At 40.3% G+C, this 22,927-nt stretch overlaps 1 protein-coding gene across 1 annotated transcript in view; it reads right to left on the reverse strand.

The window, feature by feature from the left end:
- The window catches only part of Babam2 (BRISC and BRCA1 A complex member 2), a 388,193-nt gene that overhangs the window by 219,721 nt on the left and 145,545 nt on the right, over positions 1-22,927 (reverse strand). The window lies entirely within an intron of this gene.

The raw sequence follows: 22,927 nt of genomic DNA on the forward strand, positions 1-22,927 counted from the left end.
CAATTTTGTAACAAGGAGTTAATTACTGACATGTCCTAAGTCAGTTCATCTTCTGAGCTACCTTTTAAAAAATGGTAGCTAGAGCCTCAGTTCTTTGTTTGTTTGTATGTTGTTGTTGTTTTTGGAGACAGGATTAGCCCTATGTGTCCTGGAACTCACTCTTTAGACCAGGCTGGCCTTGAACTCAGAGGTCCTCCTGCCTCTGCCTCCTGAGTGCTGAAATTAAAGGTGTATACCACCACCACCAGGCTAGAGCCTGGAGTTTTTTGTTTGTTTCAGTCAGGGAACTAAGATGCACAAGTAGGCACAGCTTAGCTAGAATGGAGACTCATTGAGCGACATCATTATCCACTGTTTGCAATTACCAGACAGTACATCTTTCTGTTGACCAATCTTACTCTAACTCAGCACAATTCTCATTGATAGCTGAACAATCTTAATAGAATTCTAAGCTCTCTAGAGAGCCTATATGAATCCATTCCTTTTCTGCCTAAACTTCTATGCTTAACTTCATATAATATTTTGACCCATGGCATTTCAAAGTCTCCTAGAAACATATCAGAAGTTCATGGCTTTATATAGATTCTTGTTGTTATCTTCAGTTTGTAAGATACCTCTGTTACCCTGAAAGAGAAAAATATAATAAACATGTACCTTTTCAGGCTGGAGATGTGGCTCAGTGGTAGAATGTCAAGCATGCAAAGGGCCCTAGGTTTAAGAACACCCCAACATCTAAGAGTGGAGATTGACACCTAGACATTTGGTCTGCATTAGAGCATCTTCCGAACGAAAAGTAAAATAATTAGAGCAGAATAGCTTAAATTCATGGACTCATTTTTTTTTTTAGATTTTTATCAACCTAGCTATTTTGAGTTGCTATTCACTAAACACTACACACTATGTCAGTGCCGGGGCCATATGTTGCGAGTCAACGGGACTCTTTTCCTCGTGGCATTCTCTCTTTCACTGGCAGGTTTTCCTTAGATCTGTCATCTGGCAGGGCTCACTCTGCAGAGTTGACGATTTTCCATAGGTTATGTTTTCAGGCTGAATCATAGATCTTTTGTAGCTATAATCTGCTGCAATTCACATCACACCCTTACAATATTTAAAACCTTTTTTTCAAAAGGAAAAAGGTTTTCACCATATTCACAACCAGTCCAATACCAAACTGTCTTTAGTTATTGGGTGGAAGCAGTTAGGGTTTAGAATTTTAAACCTAGTATCTACCACAATGCTGTAATTCAGAATTTTATATATTCTTAACAAAGGTTGTTTGCATCAAAGTAGTTCACAAATGTTACATTGCGTGACTTGCTTCTGATTTATGACTGAGATTGTTAGAACTTGTATTCTGTGCCCTTGCTACACATGTACACTGTAAATATTACATAAGAAGATTGGAATGCAATAGTCATAGAAATAATTGCAGGGTATTACATAAGCAGAAGTCTGTTTCTAGTCTTTATTGGTCCAGTCTCGTCCCACTAAGCAAAATATATGCACTAGGTGAAAATAAAATAAGTTCTAGAATATTTTTATGTTTCCCTTACATTTAAGATTTTAATTACTAAAATTGTGAACCATAATTTTTTGTTAAAAAACAGACATTGCAGAAAAAGTAGGGTTCACTCACCTACTCAAAACAATACAAGAACTCATCTACATTTTTATTAAGTCATACATATGTATATATACATAGATAAATACAAGCAGATATTGATTTATATTTTTAAAAGAAAAAGTTTACTAAATAAATTCAGTAAGCCCTCTGCTTCTAAGGGTTCTGAATCTGATGATTCAACTCAACTAAAGGTTATAATACTTTTTAAAAACTGACCATGAACAAAAACATGTAGACTTCCCATGCCATTATATTCCTTAAGCAAAGTGATACATTTAATGATTTACACAGCAGTAGAAATTCTAAATAATCAAGAGATGGTTTATCTAGAGAAAAATGGAATTAGTTACATGAAACGGATACTCCATTTTACTTAAGTGACTCGGACTGTCAGTGATTTCGCTCTTGGAATATCTTGGCTGTAATGTATTCAGGGAAGTCTGATACAATGCAAGCAAGTGCAAAAGTGAATCCAAGCAAACCTGTCACAACGAGCTGGAACTCCTAAAAACACCACATGTCTATGAACAGCCAATAAGGAATAGGCAAGAGTGTTCACTCCCTTCCTGGCCTTCTGCAGTCTCCTTTAGCCTATGCTCCTCCACTGTACACAGCCGCCCCACTGAAATAAATCTTAAGGCTCCATTTCAACTATACCTTCCCACTACTTTAAAACTTTAAATGATGTCTTACTGTATCTCCTAATTGCCATTTCATATTCGACCATCATGTTTCCGTCAACAGAATTTGGCCCAATGACTTCACAAACTTCCTCAGTTCCACTCTGCTTGCACTCCTATTCTTCTTGGAAGTAACCAATATGTAAGGTCATGTTTTATAAGAAGACAGATTTGAACCAGGTGAAACCTATAATATAGAGTACTCCAGATTGAGAGACAAAACTGACGAAAGTATAGCGGATTTGTCCAGACTAACTGCTGTATTTGCCTAGAACAGAAAACTGACATACGTGGCTGAAGGGACAAGGTGATGCTCAAGAACGTCTAGATCACAGTGTCTGTTACTCACCTACTTCATACCTATGTAGTTTAAAATAAATCCATGGGCTCTTTGACACGTTCCCCTGAATAATAAGGGGGCAAATTCTATTCCTCTTAAGTGTGGGCTGGACTGAAGATTTATGAAGTGAACAGGAAGGAACAACAGCATATAATTCCAGACATGAGTCCATTAAAGGCCATGATGTGCTTTCCTCTCTTCTTTCCTCTCCTGCTCCCTGCCTGACTCCTCCTTCCTCTTCCTTTCCCCCCTTTCCTCTCCTTGCCTGCTCTGGAGAAAATCGGGTGCCATTTTTTAAAAGAATCAAGCAGATGATGAAGAAGTCCATGTGACTGGGCTTCCTGTCAACAACCATAAGACTTACTGACATAAGATATCCTGAGAACAGGTCCCTCATCCTAAAAACCTTCAAATGACTAAAGTGCCTGTCGCTACAACTGACTGCAGCCACACCACAAGGCCACATGGAACCTGGCAGCTAACCCCAGAACAACTGGGTTGTGATGAATGCTTACGTATTAAGTCAGGAAGCTATCAATTAAGCAAAGTTTACCAATAAATAACTAATATACTTCTTACTGTTAAATGTTTACAAAGAAGAGTATTAGAAGCTTCAGATACACATCTTTGAAATAACATTTCAAAACAATATACAAAAGAATAAACAGATTTTTAATTTGTTGAATTGCTGCTATGACTGAGGAGCCATGACCTCATTCATTGTATTTAACAGTGTTTGTGCGCATATGTGTGTGGGTGCCTCAAGTACAATCCCCAACTCATATCATAATTTAATTATTAAATAGATTGGTGGATTTCTTTTCAAGGATGTCTCTGAAACATATTCTCTTGCAATAATTCATATTTCATGGCACTAGGCTTCTTAGGCAAAACTAGGCAGAGCAAATGGAGATTATATATATATATAATCCTTAAAACCTACACACTCAATATTGGATTACTTTTTTTAAAAAAATCCATTTTCAGCTAGGCATGGTGGACAGACATGGTGGCACACAACTTTCTCAGCACTTGGGAAGCAGAGACACAGTTGGATCTCTAAGTTCAAGGCCAACCCGGTCTACATAGTGACATCGAGGCCAGTCAGGGTTACAAAATGAGTCCCTGTATCAACATTTAAAAAACAAAACCAGAAAAACCTTACCTTTTTATTGCAAAATAAAACAGAAATAAAAATTATTAAAAAAACAGCATAGTGAATAAGTAAAAGACAAATAGCCTTAGAAAGATCCACCTAAGCAAGGACTTTGCTCAGCTGCCACATTCGTGGGTGACTGTACAGGTATAGTTTCTCATCCCTTACCTAAGAAAGAACCAGACTAGTTAGACTTAAGAAACAAAGGGGGAGTGAGGCTGAAGGAGCAGTCGGAAGAGCTCTGAGGGCTAGCCTCTTAGGAGTAGAGTTGCTATGGCGGCCAGCTGCTAACACCTGTGGGGGAAGCCGAGCAGTAGCACCTTCATGAATGGAATGCTCAGTGTAAAGTCTGTATCTTTTCTAAAAATTAATTACAACGCAGGCAGGCTATAATTCCCAAGTGAGAAAGTGTGATGCAGCCGGCGTACTTACAAACAAGTCAGCACTGATGCTGTGTAGGTTTTCATTTTGCATGGCTTTATATCACACTACCTAGTAAAATTAAACTGCATTCCTGTGCTTTGTTATCGTCTAGTAATGAAGCTTTGGTAGTGTGCTAGGGAAGTAAATAAATTAAGTTGAACTTTTAGTTCTGTGTCATAAGCATCAAATTTTTTTTTTTTTTTTTTTTTTTTTAAGGATATAATTTAAAGTATTTACTCTCACAATAGCAGCCAGAATTTCTATAGAAAATATGCAATATGAGATCATAAAAGTTATATTTTGAGTCAAACATAGTTGCTTCTTGGGTTATCTATAATTAGTGACCAAATAGAATTTGAATATTGTCAGTGTTTTGATGTATTTATAACACAATTTATCATGCCACTGACTTTGACCAATTAATAAGCTGTACAACTTTCTTTTTCTTATTCCTTTCAGCAATACTTTTGGGGTACACATTACTTTTGTTACTAAATTAAATTTTTTTTTTTTCTTTTATTTATTTTTTTATTCTTTTTTAATTAAAATTTCCACCTGCTCCCCGTTTCCCATTTCCCTCCCCTCCTCCCAAATATTGCCCCCTCCCCCCACTCCCCTCCCCCTATCCCCACTCCTCTTCTCCTCCCCCCACACCATTCCCCCTCCCTCTCAATACTGAAGAGCAGACCAAATTCTCTGCCCTGCGGGAAGACGAAGGTCTTCTATCTACGTCCAGGAAGGTGAGCTTCTAAACAGGCTAAGCTCCCACAAAGCCAGTTCATGTATTAGGATTGAAACCTAGTGCCATTGTCCTTGGCTTCTCATCAGTCTTCATTGACCGCCATGCTCAGAGAGTCCAGAATCAACCCATGCTTATTCAGTCCCAGACCAGCTGGCCTTGGTGGGCTCCTAATAAATCAGTTCCACTGTCACAGTGGGTGGGTGCATCCCTCGTGGTCCTGATTTTTTGCTCTTGTTCTCCCTCCTTCTGCTCCTCATTTGGACCTTAAGAGCTCAGACCGTTGCTCCAAATTGAGAATCTGTCTCTACCTCGATCCATCGCCAGATGAAGGTTCTAAGGTGATATGCAAGATATTCATCAGTATAGGATAGGGTCATTTCAGGTTCCCTCTCCTTAGTTGCCCAAGGTACCAGCTGGGGACATATTCCTGGACACCTGCGAACCCCTCTAGAGTCATCCTGAGTGAGGTATCCCAGACTCAAAAAGAGGAACATGGGATGTACTCACTCATAATCGGTTTCTAGCCATAAATAAAAGACATTAAGCATATAATGTGTGATCCTATAGAAGTTAAATAAGAAAGTGAACCCAAAGAAAATCATATAGTCATCCGCATGGAGAGGGGGAAGTAGACAAGATTGCAGGGCAAAAACTGGGAACTTGCGGGTGAGGTGGCATGGGGCAAAGGGGAAATGGGATGAGAAATATGAGAAGGGGAGGATGGGAGGAGCTCGGGGGATTGGGATGGTTGGGATATAGGAAGGATGGATACGGGAGCAGCGAAGTATATATCCTATCTAAGGGAGCCATCTTAGGGCTGGCAAGAGACTTGACTCTAGAAGCATCAAATTTTTAACTGCAATTAATTGCCTGAGTGCCCTAACATAAAATGGCAGCCTACTGTGATAACTTACAAGTATATGGGTCTAGTTCTGTGGATCAACTGTCAGCTCAATGTCCAAGCACTGCAGTCATTCAAAAGGGTGAATCTGAAAAATGGTAAACAGTAGCCTCCTGCTGATGTCCAGGTTTGCAACAGCAGGCATGGTAACAAGAAGACTGAATCATTCTAAAAATATTATAAGCCCTTGCCTAATGCCATTCAGCTTAAGAAAGAGATCTTGCGCAGCCTTGATGAAGCTCGTGAGTCTTGCTCTTTGTGATAAAATTGTTAAGAGGTGCTAGTAAAGTTTCCTGGGCAGGCTGTAACACACTTGAAGGAGAACAGCTCTGGGTTACTCCACCTTGTCTACAGGACAACAGATGCATGTAACCACGCACTGTCAAGTGACTTCCTGAAGTCGCTTAGAATGAGCAAGTGGTGAAATATGATTATGACACTACAATTGGATCCTGACCACAAAATTCCTGTCCTGAGTCAGTGTTTTCACCCTCCATTGTATCTAAAAAGCTGAGAGAACTGTGGGGCCAAGAACACGCAATAATGCTAGGAGCTGACTCCCATTCCTTCATGCCGAGAAGCCACCCCTGCTCTACCAGGGGCTTCCAAGGCAACCCCTGTGGTAGAGAGAGCATGGACTGAAGAAGAGCAGCTTCAGGTTGGAACCCATGTCATATCATGCTTATGGTACATGAACAGGACAGTCTAGAGCAACCATCCTAATTAGCACATTCTCTGAGCTTATTAATCTTAAAACATATGAGGACAACAGTGCTATACTGTATGAGCCAAGATTTTTCTGATTAAAACTGACAGGGACCCAAATCACCCTTACATAAAAGAAAATGTTCACTTAATAAAAAACAACGAAATAGCCTCAAAGACTCCAAAATAAGGCTTGGTTAGGAGTAAGATCCAACAGAACTCCTCAAACATCAAACACTAAAACCTAACAGCCTCAGCACAGACCAACTAGCTCCCCCTCGGGATCAGCTTCTCACCTTTGCTTCCCATCCATGAAGAAAGGTCACCTTCGCTCCCCTCAGAGCACTGTGTCGTCCATGTGGAAGCCACTAAGTCAATGCGTCTGCCAAGCACTTGCAATGTGACCACACTCAACAAAGGGGTGACACTATCCGAAAACTATCTACGTGCATTATTTTTACCTTTAGTGTACGCTTTAACATTTTGAAAACAGATAATACATTAAACAAAACAGCAAAGCTAGGTCAGTTGTTTCCCTGCAACTTTTTTAATGTGGCCACTAGAAATTGTTAAAGCATTAACAACTATTAAGTGACTTGTAATTTATTCTACTGTATAGTGTGTCGAGATGTTGTTCCTACATGAGAAACATAACTGTGTACAGTCCTAGATTAAATTTCTCTAGAAGAAAAACATCTTGGTGAAGAAAAAGATTTTTCCCCTTCCTACTTTAGTTTCCAAATGTACTAGAAAGACTTTTGACTGGTCACACTGAGGTCACCTAACTTCTGCTAGACGTTAAAGCAACTGGCATAAAATACCAGCAAAACTGTCTGTCTATCTGTTTTCCAGTGCTGAGTCATCCCATGCCTCACACATGTGAGAGAACACTCTGCCCAGTGACCTACATCTCCAACCCCGGACATGAGACACTATCTCCAGAGGAAAGGAAGAGAGAAGCCAGGCAGGTTGATACAAACATCTACTGTGCCACGGGGATATGCAGCAGGGCTCTACCTAACAGTGACAGGATTCTGATCAAAGTCCCTCTCTAAATGCTAGCAGTGCCATTAAGCCACACACCCCTTGGATAAATAGATCGCTGTGAGTCATGCCTTAGAACGACTGGCTTCAAGAGACAAGCTCTTCAGATTTCTACACTTGAACATTCAATCATATGTGCCTAATCCAAGGGTGTTTCTGCTAAACCCTAGAGACTGGCTGCTCATGAGTAGTACTGATTTCAAAGAGCAATTCATGAAGACACCAGCTTTACTCTACACTGGTACAAGATGGCAACACCGAAACCTACTGGTCTAAGTACTATCATTATTAAGCAAGTAACGAATCTGGAAATATTTATATTTTGTACTGAATCCACTACAATATACAGTTAAAGTCTACAGTAATGGTTCTCAAACTGCTCAGAACTCACCTTCACATGGTTTACTAAAAACCCCGAAGAGTTCTTGCTTAGGTATTATCTGGGTTGCTATAGACTTTTGTTTTGTTTTGTGGTAGTGTTTTTTTTTTTATTTGTTTGGTTGTTTGTTTGTTTTTAGACAGGGTCTCACTAAGTAGCCCTGACTGGCCTAGAACTCGCTATGTAGAACCAAGCTGTCCTGGAAATCACAGAATCTGCCTACCTCTGCCTCCCAAGTGCTGGGATGTGCCACCATTCCTGGCTACTAATAACTAACTTTTTGACATATACTATATTCAAATTTTAAGCTGACTTTAAAAGAAAACGCCTTATGAGGTTTTATTGCATTCTCTTCTAGAACAGTGTTTCTCAACCTGTGGGCCGCAAACCCAACAGGAGTCATATATTAGATATGCTGCATATCAGATATTTACATTACAATTCACAACAGTAGCAAAATTACAGTTATGAAGTAACAATGTAATAATTTTATCATTGTGGGGTCACCACAACATGAGAAAAGGGTCGCAGCATTAGGTAGATTGAAAGCCACTGCTCCGGAATATTTAAAGTTTTAGATTCAAGTTCCTTATCACTATTCTTTGTAGAGATATTTGAATGTTCCAGGAACATTTTATTCAAAAGATTAATTTTCATCTGTGAACTAACTTTGCACTTTCATCAAAAAACGGTGGTTCATATAAGTCTATTATGAATATTTTATTTTGCTCCATTTCTTTATATTGGTCATCTGGATTACTACAACTTGGTACTAAGTTCTTTTTTTTTAATGGTGAACCAACCCTTACTAAGTAATTAAATATGGGAAATACTGAAGTCAAGGTATTATCACTCTAGCTAGACATTTCAGAAGCATATGAAGATATCCTCATAAATAAAATGAAAACTGCAGTGAATTCTGGCAATTGCCAGGAAGGCACCAAAAAGCCAACAGTATAAAAGTAGTAGGAAGGCCATGAGTGGATGCCACCCAATGTGTGCTGCAAGCCTCTACTGAAACATATAGTCAATGACTTGGAGTAGAGAATGCAAAAAAAAAAAAAAAATCTACTCATCAAATCTATATGCTACGCTGCTAAAAGGAAAAGTGAAAACCTAAGCCAGGATACAACCCCTACCAAAAGAAAAGGTGTTCACACACATAAGCAACAGCAAGTAGGTGTTACATGACCTCAAGGTCAGTCAGTATATGGCATAAGCCAGATAGATAAATGGATGGATGGATGGATGGATGGATGGATGGATGGATGGATGGACGGACAAAGTCTTAATCTGTAGTAACAGATCAACAGCTGACAGTGTCATTGCCTCCATATAGTTTGCTATTAGGGTTTTAGAGAGTTGGTCCGGAGGAATATTATATTCCCTTACTCTATATTTTATTATTATAACAAGATACCACAGCTCAGGCTGGTTGTTTGTTACCAACACTTTAGTATTCTCCATTGTTTTTCATTAATTTTAAAGTTAGCATACTAAGTAACAGGTTTCATTACTGTATTTTAATATGGTCATTATGTTCACTCTTAACCATTCCGTGTCTTTCCTCATCCCTCTTGCCTACCCTTTGCTGGTTCCCTTTTCCTGAGTGGTCTCCCCATTCCACATTCACTTCATATGTATTATACCAAGTCTTAAATCAGGGTGTGGGTCTTTATGTTGCTTTTATTTTTCAGAGTTGTATAAGCTACTCTGGGTCATTGGTTTTTTGTTCAGAATCTGAATGACAATTTCTACAAAAACTGGCTGCTTTATCCATTCTTCTATTGAGGGGCACCTAGGTTGTTTCCAGATTCTGGCTATTACAAATAATGCTGCTATGAACATAGTTGAACAAATGCTTTTGTAGTATGATTGGGCATCTCTTGGGTATATTCCCAAGAGTGGTATTGCTGGATCTTGAGGTAGGTTGACTCCCAATTTTCTGAGAACCACCACACTGCTTTCCAAAGTGGTTGCACAAGTTTGCATTCCCACCAGCAATGGATGAGCGTTACCCTAACTCCACATCCTCTCCAGCATAGGTTGTCATTGGTGTTTTTGATTTTAGCCATTCTGACAGGTGTAAGATGGTATCTCAAAGTTGTTTTGATTTGCATTTCCCAGATTGCTAAGGAAGTTGAACATGACCTTAAGTATCTTTTGGCCATTTGAACTTCTTCTGTTGAGAATTCTCTGTTCAGTTCAGTGCCCTGTTTTTTTAATGAGTTATTTAGAATTTTAATGTCTAGTTTCTTGAGTTCTTTATATATTTTGGAGATCAGACCTTTGTCTGATGTGGGGTTGGTGAAGATCTTCTCCTATTTGTGGCATATATACACATTAGAGTACTACTCAGCAGTAAAAAAACAATGACATCTTGAATTTTGCATGTAAATGGATGGAAGTAAAAAACACTATCCTGAGTGAGATAACCCAGACCCAAAAATACAAATATGGTGTGTACTCACTCATCAGTGGATTCTAGCCATAAACAAAAAACATTGAGCCTATAGTTCACAATCCTAGAGAAGCTAAATAATAAGGTGAACCCAAAAAATAACATATATAGATTCTCCTAGAAATTGGAAGCAGACAAGATCGCCAGGCAGAAGTTGGGAGCATGGGGGTGGGGTGGGGTGGGGGGAAGGGAAGGGAAGAGAAGAGGGGAAGAGAGAAGGGAAAAGGGGAGGATTGGGGAGAACTTGGGGGAGTGGGATGGTTGAGATGAAGGAAGGGCGGATATGGGAGCAGGGAAGAAGATATCTTAATTAAGGGAGCCATTTTAGGGTTGGCAAGAGTCTTGGCTCTAGAGGGGTTCCCAAGTGTCCACGGGGATGTCCCCAGCTAGGTCCTTGGGCAGTAGAGGAGAAGGTGCCTAAACTGGCCTTGTTCCATAGTCACACTGATGAATATCCTGAATATCACCATAGAACCTTTTATCTGGTGATGGATGGAGATAGAGACAGAGACTCATATCAGAGCACTGGACTGAGCTCCCAAGGTCCAGTTGAAGAACAGAAGGAGGGAGAAGATAAGCAAGGAAGTCAGGACTGTAAGGGGTTGGTCCACCCACTAAGAAAGTGTGCCGGATCTAATGGGAGCTCACCAAAGCCAGCTGTACTGGGACTAAATGAGCATGTGATCAAACCGGACCCTCTGAATGTGGCTGACAATGGGGGCTGACTGTGAAGCCAATGATAATGGCACTGGGATTTGCCTCTACTGCATGTACTGGCTTTTTGGGATCCTAGTCTGTTTGGATGCATACCTTCCTAGGCCTGGATGGAGCTGGGAGGGCCTTGGACTTTCCCACAGGACAGGGTACTCTGCCCTCTCTTAGGACTGGAGGGGAGAGGAATGGGAGAGTGGGAGGAGGGGAGGAAGTGGAAATTTTGAATGGTATTATTTATAAAGCAAAAAAAAAACTGGCTGCTAAAATTCGGACTTGCTAGGACTGCATTAGATCTATATAACAATTTAGGGAAAACTGATTATGTTACGATTTTGAGTCTTCTGGCCTACAAACATCTGCTTAGCTCTTTGTTAGCTTCTCTCCAAATTGATATACTCTTCAGTATAAAAGCAACTGCTAGACTATAAAGAAAAACTGAAATTGCAGAGTTCTAAGGGAAAGTAAAAGGAAAATGTGGAAAAACAGATTTGGACAAAACACAATGATGCCCTAAAGAAAAGCTCTGGCTCGCTGTTGTATGGTTGTTCCATTTGCACAGAGATGGGAAGAAAGCAAACAAAAAGCATTTAAATAGAGTATGTGCCAAGCAGAGGGATGTGGAGTTGAAGGGACATTGTGTGCGAAACACAGTGCTTTAATATATTGCTCACATGGCGTTCACATTGGTACATTCTGCATTCAGTTGTTATTAATTAGTGGTCAAAACACTAATGTACCAAAAATTCATCTATAAACCATAGCAATGTTTGCATTATGCTGGCATGCTTCCACTATTTACCAATTATGTAGGGACTAATTTGTGTTACTGAAACACGCTCTGTAACAGAACAAAGAGCACTTGCAGGGTTAGCATCCTCTATGAAACAGGTTCACTGATAATCATTTAAGATATGGTACATTCTATGATTGTAATTTTAAAAACAAAACACAAACTATCAAAAAAAAAGGAAAATTATACTGCAAAAAAAAATCAAAGAAAACCAAAATGAGAAAATTCACAGTTTGGGACTGCTCTTCAGTTTCCATACAAAAATGCACTGTTGTCAGAATTACAGTATGTCTCATAGATATTTGGGGTGAATTACTGAGTTCTACACTCTGGGTGGAAGAAAATTAAGAGGGAAAAATGAAGTAAAATAATTTTATGTTACTTTAAATGACATATTTTCTTCAGAGTAGTACTTTGAATAAGTAATAAATTTAACACAAACACTCATTAAATAACTAAATAATACTCAAACTGTTTCTATTCTGTACTTCCTCCAAGCTCAGAATTCACATTAGTTAACATCCTATCACTACAACAAAAGACATGAGAATGGTGGTGTGTTGGCCAGTTTTATGTCAACTTGGCATGAGCTAGAGTCATTTGGGAAGAAGGAACCTCAACTGAGAAAATGCCCTCACCAGACTGGCATATGTGCAAGCCTTATGGGGCATTTTCTTGGTTGATGATTGACGTAGAAGAGCGCAGCTCAGTGTGGGCAGTGCCATCCCTGGGCTGGTGGCATCGGGTGCTATAAGAAATAAGAAAGCAAGGGGATCAAGTCATGAAAAGCAAGTCAGTAAGCAGTGTTTCCTCCATTCCTTCTTCATCAGCTCCTACCTTGATTTAATACAACAGTAACATGAAATAAACTCTTTCCTCCCCACATGCTTTTGGTCATGGTGTTTTAAAAAGCAGTAGAAACCCTAACTGAGACAGATAGTTAACAATGGTTGCCAATTTGATAGGAACTAGAAGCATTTAGGAGAGAAACTTCTGGGTACACAGATTTTCTGGATACAGATTTTCTGTATTATATTAACTAAGGTTACAATACCCACCCAAAATAATTGTGGGCCACTCTATTCCACGGGCCAGGGTCAAGGACTGAATAAAAAGAAAGGGCATAGTAATATTTATGTTTTATGTCTAAAGATCAAAAGGGCAAAGTTAAGCCTCTAGAGGTCAGGCAGTGGTGACACACACCTTTAATCCCAGGAGTTGGGAGACTGAGGCAGATGGATCTCTGTGAGTTCAAGGCCACCCTGGGCTACACAAAATCAATGCTGAAACAAATCCAGGTGGTAGTGGCTCACCCCTTTAATCACTATAAATATAAAATACATATCACTATAAAAGGGAGTGGGCAGCACCAGCCATTGCTCTGTGCTTCCAGACTGCAGATGCAATGTGGCCAGCTGCCTCCTGCTCCTGCAGCCATACTTCCTCTGCCATAGTGAGCTGCATCTTCAGATTGTGAGACAAGGCAATTGATTTCAATTCATAATCAATTCCCCCATTGCTTTTGGTCTGTAACAAGACAATATATCATGCTAAAAGCACATTATAGAATGAAACTACTCACCTCACAAACAAGAAGCAAAATAGAGAAGATGAGGAGGAGACCAGGGTCCACATTCCCCTCTCAGGATGCGCTTCTAATGACCTAGGGAGCTCCTGCTAGAGCCACCTTTAGGGAACTGAACCCCAAACATTCAATACATGGGCCTTCGAAGATATTCAAATTCATATTTATAAAAGGAAAGTTGCTAAAAAGCTGCCTTGTTTTACCTCCTTGACATTCCCAATAATCCTGTGTGGCATGTCTAGTACCTTAATTCTGATTACTGTATCAAAATACTATGTAATTAGACAGCAGAAAACCAAGCAGGTTATTTCTTATGATCACAGCGGCCAGGAGATCCAAGATCAAGGCCACGGCAGATATGGTTCAAGCACAGAGGGGTCCAGATCGCTCTCAGGGGTCTCTTTCAGAAAGACTAGTAACTCAACCACTCATGCTCATCAAGTCACATCCATTTATTTATTTATGCACAATGTACCAGATACCTTTGTAAAGACATACCCACTTCCATAATCTAGAAGATGAGCAAACTACTGCCCATGGGCAAAATCCAACCCAAGGCCTGCTTTTGAAAATAAAGTTTTATTGGAGCCCAGCCATACTCACTCATTTACATACTGCATGTGACTGCTTTCATACCATCACAGCAGAGTAGTTGTGACAGAAACCATATGGCACATCAGTCTAAAATTTTACTATCGTGCCCTTTAGAGATGGCTGGCCCTCAGCTACAGGGAATTGTTCTCCAAGCCTCACTTCTCTCTCTAGATTGGAGAGGTGTGACGAGGACAGTGAACGGAAAGTCACAAGTCCCATACTTAATGAAGAAACAGCTGACATTTCCCAGCAGAGTAAATGTTCAGCCCATCTCACTGTTCCTGCATGATTGAGTCCCAAATGCAAATTTTGGCTCAGAGTTAGCAAGGATAAATCAGGCTTGTTACTGGAATAAACAGCATGCTTCTTTCATGGTGCTGTCTTCTGGGTACACATTCCTGTTTTTAGAAAAGTATGCATCCTCCTATTTGATCAGACAGAAACTATTTCCCTTGAGATAAGAAGATGAGGGCTCCCTGTGAATTCATAATTCCCTTTCAAGGACCAGACAACCGCTTTGCTTTAAAGCCAGATTGCACAAGAATGAGTTAAAGCAGTCTTTCGAAAGGCTACGTATTACATGTGACTTTATAGAATTAAAAAAAAAAAGTAAAAGGTCTCAGATTCAGAGGCATCATTTAACTATATGACACACAGAAAAAACTGTAAGGTCTGCCTTTAAGTTTACACACATGTAAACTTTTAGGATGAGTGGGGTTGGGGGCTTTGCAATTTGATACTGAGAAATAATAGTAATCAATAGCACCACCCTAACAAGCTTCTGAATTTTAAAGAAAGGGAATATTTGGGAGAAATTATCCATTTCCTTCCTGAAAATTTGGTAAAGCCAAATGGATTTTCAAGAGTCTGTGAGTTGTAGAGGACAATGCAAGAATTCATGTCCGTCCTCCTAAATCCCAGGGTCATTAAGCAACCTCATTCTCTTCTTCAGGGAGAACAAAGCACACCCCTACATCAATCCTAAGGAAAGGCCAGGAAAATGAGACATTTCAAAGCTCTACCAATTTATTAAAAGCTAATTCTTGACAGCAAGGCACATACACTTTCAAACATGCCATCATCTATTTCTCCTAATTATATGAAAGAAATGAATGTTTTCCACTAACGTAGCTGTAAACTTTTCAAAGGCAGGCTATCGGTAAGATTGCCACATTCACATAGATGATGAATTTAAACAATTCCTTTAGAGAAAAGCCTTCACTTTAGATAGAAGCTATAAAATCTATAGGATGCTGATCTCCAGCCTTCGTCGACCTTCACAATTAAGAGGTCTCAGAGGAAAGAACTGAGGCACTAGGAAACTTAGAAACAGAGAACACGTAAACCAACATGAACAGGGAACAAAGCCCTCATCCTGGAATAGTATGTCTTTGCTCCTGACCGACTGTAAGGAAACGTCAACACAACAGATAAAGCAAAACTGCCAACAGAAACAGTGTGTTCTTCCTAAAGACTCACTCAATCAAGGATGCTAAAGACAAAAAAAGCTCTGTCTACTTAGGTCCCTAAACAAAAGCCTTCTCTGATTATTCTGCATAGGGGCTATTGTTTCAGTGACGCCCAATTGCTTTACTTGGGCTCTTCAGTTCTAGCTTCCATCTCATTTCCACAATTGGCTCTGTTAAAATGCCGACTGAATGTATTCCCTAAGCAGTCAAACGCTCACTAACACCAAGCCTACCCTAACCACTGTGTTCTCCCCATGGGTTCCTGGCTAAGTTAGGTGTGTCTTTAGTCACCAGCTGTTCATTCAACAGCATCTGGCCATTCTCTTCTTCACGGACAGTTTAGAAACTTTAGATTAGAGTTCTGGGCCCTCTGTCCTTCTACCTCACACAGTTCTCAGCTGGACCTTCTAAGCACAGACTTTTGTTTGCTTACTGTTTCAGGCTAATCTCCTCTTTCAAAATGCTTGTTTTAGCTTCATTATCCCTCTTCTCCACACTGACCTCTTAGAGCAGTGGTTCTCAGCCTGTGGGTCACGTCCCTTTCACAGGGGTCATGTATCAGATATCCTGTATATCAGATATTTACATTACAATTCATATCAGTAACAAAATTACAATTATGAAGTAGCAACAAAAATAATTTTATGGTCAGGAGTCACCGCAACATGAGGAACTGTATTAAACAGTTGTATTTAACTGTATTAAACATTAGGAAGGTTGAGAACCACTGTTCTAGGGCCTTTCCTCTTGTTGCCAACTTGAATACCTCTGAGCGTCTGATTATTCTTAAATGAATTAAGCAAATTCTTCAGGGAAAGGCTGAAAGAGAACAGGCTCCTGGGCTGGGAAGAGAACATAAACAAGGTGGCACCACTGCTCAGAGAGCCCTGGCAGGACAGAGAGGAAAGTCGCCTGTTTCCGACTAAAAACTCACATGAAGGAGCCATGAAAACAGCACTACACATGAGAGTAGACACGTGGAGCTCCCAACAAGAAACCACCACTGTTTTCCAGAGGAGCTTAAGTAGATGATGCTAGCAGCGACACTGAAGGAGGACCAGACACGGGAGGGAATGGGGCCAAAGAAATAAAACCAGAAGCTGCTCCATACTAACTCAGTATAAGGATGAAGACCACCTTTTCAATGAGGCCTGAAACAACCTCCCAATATCAGGGCGTTATAGCTCATCTTTCTGGCGTCATTCCTCACTAGTCTCTTTTCAGAAACTCTCTTATAATGTAGATTATTACCTACTCCCCAAACCAAATGTGTCCCCACACTTGTACACCAACTGGATAAATTCAACTACACTGAGGTGTCCCTTGCCTCTTCTCAAGCCCCTGGTCCTAAGTTTTCCAACTACTCCTATGCATAACAGCCCCTACGTTTTTCTTATTTTTATTGTAATTGTCAACCAATATTAATTTACAGATTAATGGGTTTCTCTGTGCTATTCCCATACTATCATTGCATTTTTAAGTCAACTACATATGTAGGATCCCGACTGGAACTTGGTTATTTCTGGTGAATGTCTGTTAGCTGTATGGTCAACTATATTATGAGGTACCTGAGGACGATGAATAATGCTGGAATTTTTAGTGTGTAGAGGTGTCATTCTGAGTCTAAATCAAGATTGAGTATTCTTCATGGAACACACACCAAAGCCATACCCTACTCATCTGGAAGGTTCCAATGCTGAGCTTATGGGAGCATGGGACACTGTGGGGCTCACACACTGACTAAAACCCAAGTTCAAAATCACTCATCTTTGGGTCATTACATCACAGTAAGACCAACCATAATAACAAACTGAACATATGAATCACAGAAAGGGAGAAACAGTTTTCCATTGCCCCTAGGTTATCACAATCCATGGGTCGTGATCAACATGAAGAGATACTCTTGTTTTGGCCTGTCCCAGTTTTTAAAAAATATTTATCTGACTAGTAAAATGGCACAGTGGTTGAAGGTGATTGCCAACAAGCCTGACGACCTGAGTTCAATCCCAGGAACCCACATATGCCCTGACATGAACACAAACACACACATGCACATACACATGCATGTACATATATATACACACAAAAAATATATATAAATCAGAGTGAAAATACTTATCTTTGCCATCACTTAAAAGGTAGGCATTTTCACATTCAAAAAATGAGAGCCCTGAGCTTCTGGGCTCCTTCTACAAGCATCTGCATATCTGGCATGCCAGGCTCTACTGTCATGAGGAAAACAACTCGAGCTGAACAGCAGCTGCCGCGCTAGATGAAGCACAGGCTTGCAAGCTCATGACCATTCTCACAATGTCCTACTACACCATATCCAGTCAGAGCCACTCTCCCCAGTACCTTCCTGGCCCTGCGAGCATCTGCTGAGCCAGGTTTGACTGAAAGCTGGCTGGTGGCAAATGCCTAACCTAGTAACCACAGTCAGGCTGAGGAAGCTGCTCCTGTATCAACCAGACAATCCCAGCAACAGGGACTCTGCAGCGCTGCCTTCCTATTACCTAGCTGTTTGAACCACTGTATGCTAGCAATCTGGGCATGCCCTGTAACACTGCCTGTCTAGAGCTCCCAAACATATTTTGCTAGGCTCACCTTCATTTCTGCTGTCTCTACTTGGCAGAGTGACTGTGCTTTATACTGTGCACTCTGACTGATCAGACAGCCACAGTGGGTAGCTTCAGAAGAAAGATGACCGCCTCGTCTCCTGACAGATGAACGATTTGGCTTTTTTTCACCAGCAATCATTTTTATGGTGTCAGCATTCAGATTCTATAGGGGAATGGAATTGCAGTAAGCATTTCATTGGGATGAACAGTCTCACTGTGTCAAATAAAATAAAGCAGAAACCAGAAGTTCATGTACTTCAGTCCCAGGAAACAGATTTGAGCTTCTGGCCTGGTCTAGGCTATAATCTGACCATATCCTGTGGAGGGACACTCTGGAACTATGAAGACTGCATGAACAATGTGACATTTTCTCATCCAAGAAAAAGTTGCTGCTGATATTTTTTGCAAGGCTATGTTAATCATATGCACTATGAGCTGGCTAGTATAATGTCAACTTGACATAAACTAGAGTCATCAGAGAAGAGGAAGCCTCACTAGAGAAAATATTTTCAGAATATTGGGCTATAAGCAGATAAGCCTGTAAAGCATTTTTGTAATTAGTAATTGATGGGGAGGGCCCAACCTATTGTGGGTAGGGCTACCCCTGAGATGGTGGTCCTGGTTTCTATAAGAAAGCAGAATGAGCAAGCCATGAGGAACAGGCCAGTAAGCAGCACCCTCCATGGGCTCTGCATCAGCTCCTGCCTCCGGGGTCCTGCCCTGCTTGATTTTGAACTTGGCTTCCCTCAACAGATTATGATTCAGCACATGGACGCCAAATAAACCCTCTCCCCCACAAACTGCTTTAGGCTGAAGTGTCTCACCACAGCAGAAGAAGAACAAGACACTACCAGCAGAAAGTAATTGCTACTTCACCTTCCAGTCCAGCAACATTTGACAGCGTCCAATGTATTCCTATACAATATAATCAAAGAGAGTCCCACCAATAGGACTTTAGCTTCGGTACAGTCTGTATAAATCTGGCTCATTAATTTTAAAAAACCAATTCAAATATTCATACATATCATGTCAACAAACTTCTTTCCTCCCTCAAAAGTATTATATTTGTAGTTTTTGAGTATTTCTTATTCACATGATAAAAAATTTAGTGGAAAAATTAGAATTTTTTTCTCTCAACACAGAGTATGGTTTTTAGGAAAACAGAAGAAAAAAAGACAGCATGTTCTTAGCATATATTGTTAGGTTTAGTATTTCACAGAACAAAAAATAAAGATGGGAATATAGAAGGCAGTTTTCACTCTACCAGAATTAAGAACCGTGTCTTCTAATGATTACACCTCTCCTATAAGAAAGAGACCAGTCATCCTCGGCTAGCTCTGTTGACTGGTTAACTCCTCATGGATGCCAAAATCTTCCTGGTGCTTACGTACTCCATAGAAAATGATAGTATTTGCATAGAACCTATGTGCATCCAGCACAGACTTCAAATATCTAGTACCACGTAAATGTTTTACAAATAATTGCTATATACATCATGAAATAATAACAACCCCCCAAAGCCCCCTGCACACATTCAGTGGAGGTGCACTTTTTCACAAATATTTCATCGATGCTTGGTTAAACTCCTGGAATCAGACACAGAACCTGAGGCTCTGCATGGTCAACTCACATATTTACAAAATACCCTCTCTTTGCTTAAGTATCGTAGTGAATAATCACACTTGGGCCTCCCAGCTGTTCTATGACACACCAGGTGGGGTATGGGAGTGAGCGCAAGAGGAGCGCACTTGGAAAGGTCAGTCTTCTTGATCTAGAGCCTACGAAGCACAGGGTCAGTTTTGCTGCTGTGTGATGCACTACAGAAGCAGAATCACTTTACATTGCCCCTTTGGTTTCCATGAGTTTGTGCTGAATTTCTATCACCTGGAAATAAAGAGTAGTGACTGGAAAATTATTTTTCTACTGAGTTTTCATATAAGTAATTTATCTATCTAAGTCTTTGATTTAGCTCAACCAAAAGTAAAGTTCAGGACCTGAAGTTAGGCTTTTTTTTTTAAGAACCTTATCCACTTATAAAGTAAAATCAAACCATTGAACATTTGTTAAATTGCTCATCCTAACATCAAAGAGTTATTAGTAAGTACACTTAGTATAATTAGTAATAAGAACTTTAAGAATAGATGGTGAGTTACCCAATGCAATGAGGCTCATTCCAGCGAATTAGCAGGGTGTTACAACAAAACCCATGCGATCTCAATATTTATAAGATCTGCTTCACCACCCAACTGCTAGGCAAAGTGAGGTGAACTGCTTTGATCATGATAAAGCATACCCTAACCTAGGAGTTAACTTTATTTTCATACTGACAGAAACAGTTACAGATCTAGAAATTAGGTGGGTATGGTAGTTTGAATAGATAAGGCCCCCCACAGACTCATGTGCTTGAATGTTTGATCCACAGAGATGGCACTATTAGGAGGTATGACTCTGTCAAAGTAGGTGTCGCCTTGTTGGAGGAAGTGTGTCACTATAGAGGCAGTCTTAGAGGTTTTATATGTTCAGATTAGGTCCACTGTGGAATACAGTTCACTTCCTGTTGCCCATGGATCAAGATGGAGAACTCTAAGCTCTTACTCTAGCAGCATGTCTACCTATATGCTGCTAAGCTTCTCGCCATGATGATGATGGACTAAATCTCTGAAACTGTAAACCAGCGCCAATTAAATGTTTTCCTTTATAAGAGTTGCTGTGGTCTTGGTGTCTCTTCACAGAAATAGAAACCCTAACTAAGACAGTGGAGCATATCCAAATACAAACAACATGTAATGCAAATGTTCTCCAAAGGGCACGGCAAGGGGCTGGAGAGATGGCTCAGTTGGCTCAGTTGGTAAGAGCCCTGGCTGCTCTTGAAGATGACCCGGGTCTGACTCCTAGCATTCACATGGTAGTTCACACTTATCCCTAACTCCAGTTCGAAGGGATCCAATGCCCTCTTCTGACCTCTATGGGCACCAGGCATATTTTAACATATAAAGTAAAATAAATAAATCTCTTCTTTAAAAGTATAGCCAAATGTCTGAAGGTTGTGATACAACCTGTACTCTGCACCACAACAGGGACTGGCCTTGTTTGTTTGCTTGCTTGCTGTATGTGTGCTTTCATGTCATTGTTTTGCTGTGGTTTGGGTTGCACAAATTTTTCCTGTTTTATTCTTGTTTGACTTTTTTGCATAAACTAAAGATCCAAAATGACATTAGTGTGGACATGCAGACATTTTATCTATAGCACACAAATTACTTCAGAGTAATTTGAAGAGGAAAAACAAAAAGCACTTCACTATTTTGGCTAATAAGTTCCACCTTTCTCTTATCTGGCTGGTAGGCAAACAGAGGCAAAGCACAAGTGAGACTTATCCAAACAGAAAACAGAAATGTGGGCACTTACTCCTGCGGAGGAAAACACTGACTGTGCGCTGCACCTTAAGGATATGTGCACAGACAACAGCCACTCAGAAAGCCTCCTCAAAGGACCAGACCCAACGCATCAGAGCAAATGCACAGTCACTAAATGGGGATTCGCATGATTATATGAATAACGGACCATATATACTGCTAGATTTGGTTTTAAAGGAGCTGACGGGGAGTTTTAGCTGCAAAAACTGAAGGAGGACACCACAGTATACACAGGTTCCCAAGGAGACTTCCTGCTATAATAAGAGCGCATAATGACTGCTGGAACCAAATTAATTATACACGGTAATCATGGATCTAATAGGTCCAGTCCCGACCAAAGGTTCTAGAGAGACTGACAAACCACTGACCTCCAGTTTCATTTGAACTTCACAACTAGATACTAAGAGAAAACTAGTCCACTGGGAACTAAAAAGTTGATGTTCCACCAAAGAAAAATCCCATATTTATTTAGAGGAAAATAAAATAATTTTCCCCTCATAGAGAGAATGAGTACTTAGGTGTGGCATCATACACATTTAATCTCAGGACTTTGGAAGCAGAGGCAGGTAGATTTCTCTTGAGTTCAAAGCCAATCTGATCTATACATATTGATTGCCAGGGCAGCCAGTGTTATGCAATGAAACCCTGTCTCAAAAATCAGAAAAGATTTTTGTGGTGTAGCTTCTGATACTACCAGGAGACAAAATGTCATGAGGCTTCAAAAGTACACAAAGAACTACAGGCAACTGAGGAAAGTTGGGAACACGAAAGACGGCCTTCCCCAGGGAAGAGGGCATCGACTGACGGTCAGCCCTGAAACATGCATACAACGGGTTATACTTGGGAATATGTATATATATGTTTATACATATATGCATACAATAACAATTTTTTTAAAGACAGTAAAGTTGAAGGAGAGTGGGGAGGGGTAGATGACAGGGTGTGGAGGAAGAAATGGGAAGGGGAAATATTGTAATGGCGTTATAATCGCAAAAAGAAAAAAGGAAATAAAATGTTACAAAGAAAAAACAAAAAGTTTCCTAGTTGTTTGTTTTTTTATTGTGACAGTCTCAGTATACAGCCTTTGGCTGTCCTGGAGCTCACTATATAGACCAGGCTGACATGAACTCATAGGGATCTACCTGTCTCTGCCACCTACGCTAGGATTACAGTCACGTGTCACCACTGCCTAGCCTTCCCAGTCTCTTCTACTGTTCCAGCTGATATTCTTCCAGTCATTCTCAAGAGTCCTGGCTGATGTTACTGATTTCTAGAACGTGTGGGGAGAC

The sequence above is a fragment of the Chionomys nivalis genome, chromosome 1 (genome assembly GCF_950005125.1).
Source record: "Chionomys nivalis chromosome 1, mChiNiv1.1, whole genome shotgun sequence".
NCBI lineage: Eukaryota > Metazoa > Chordata > Mammalia > Rodentia > Cricetidae > Chionomys > Chionomys nivalis.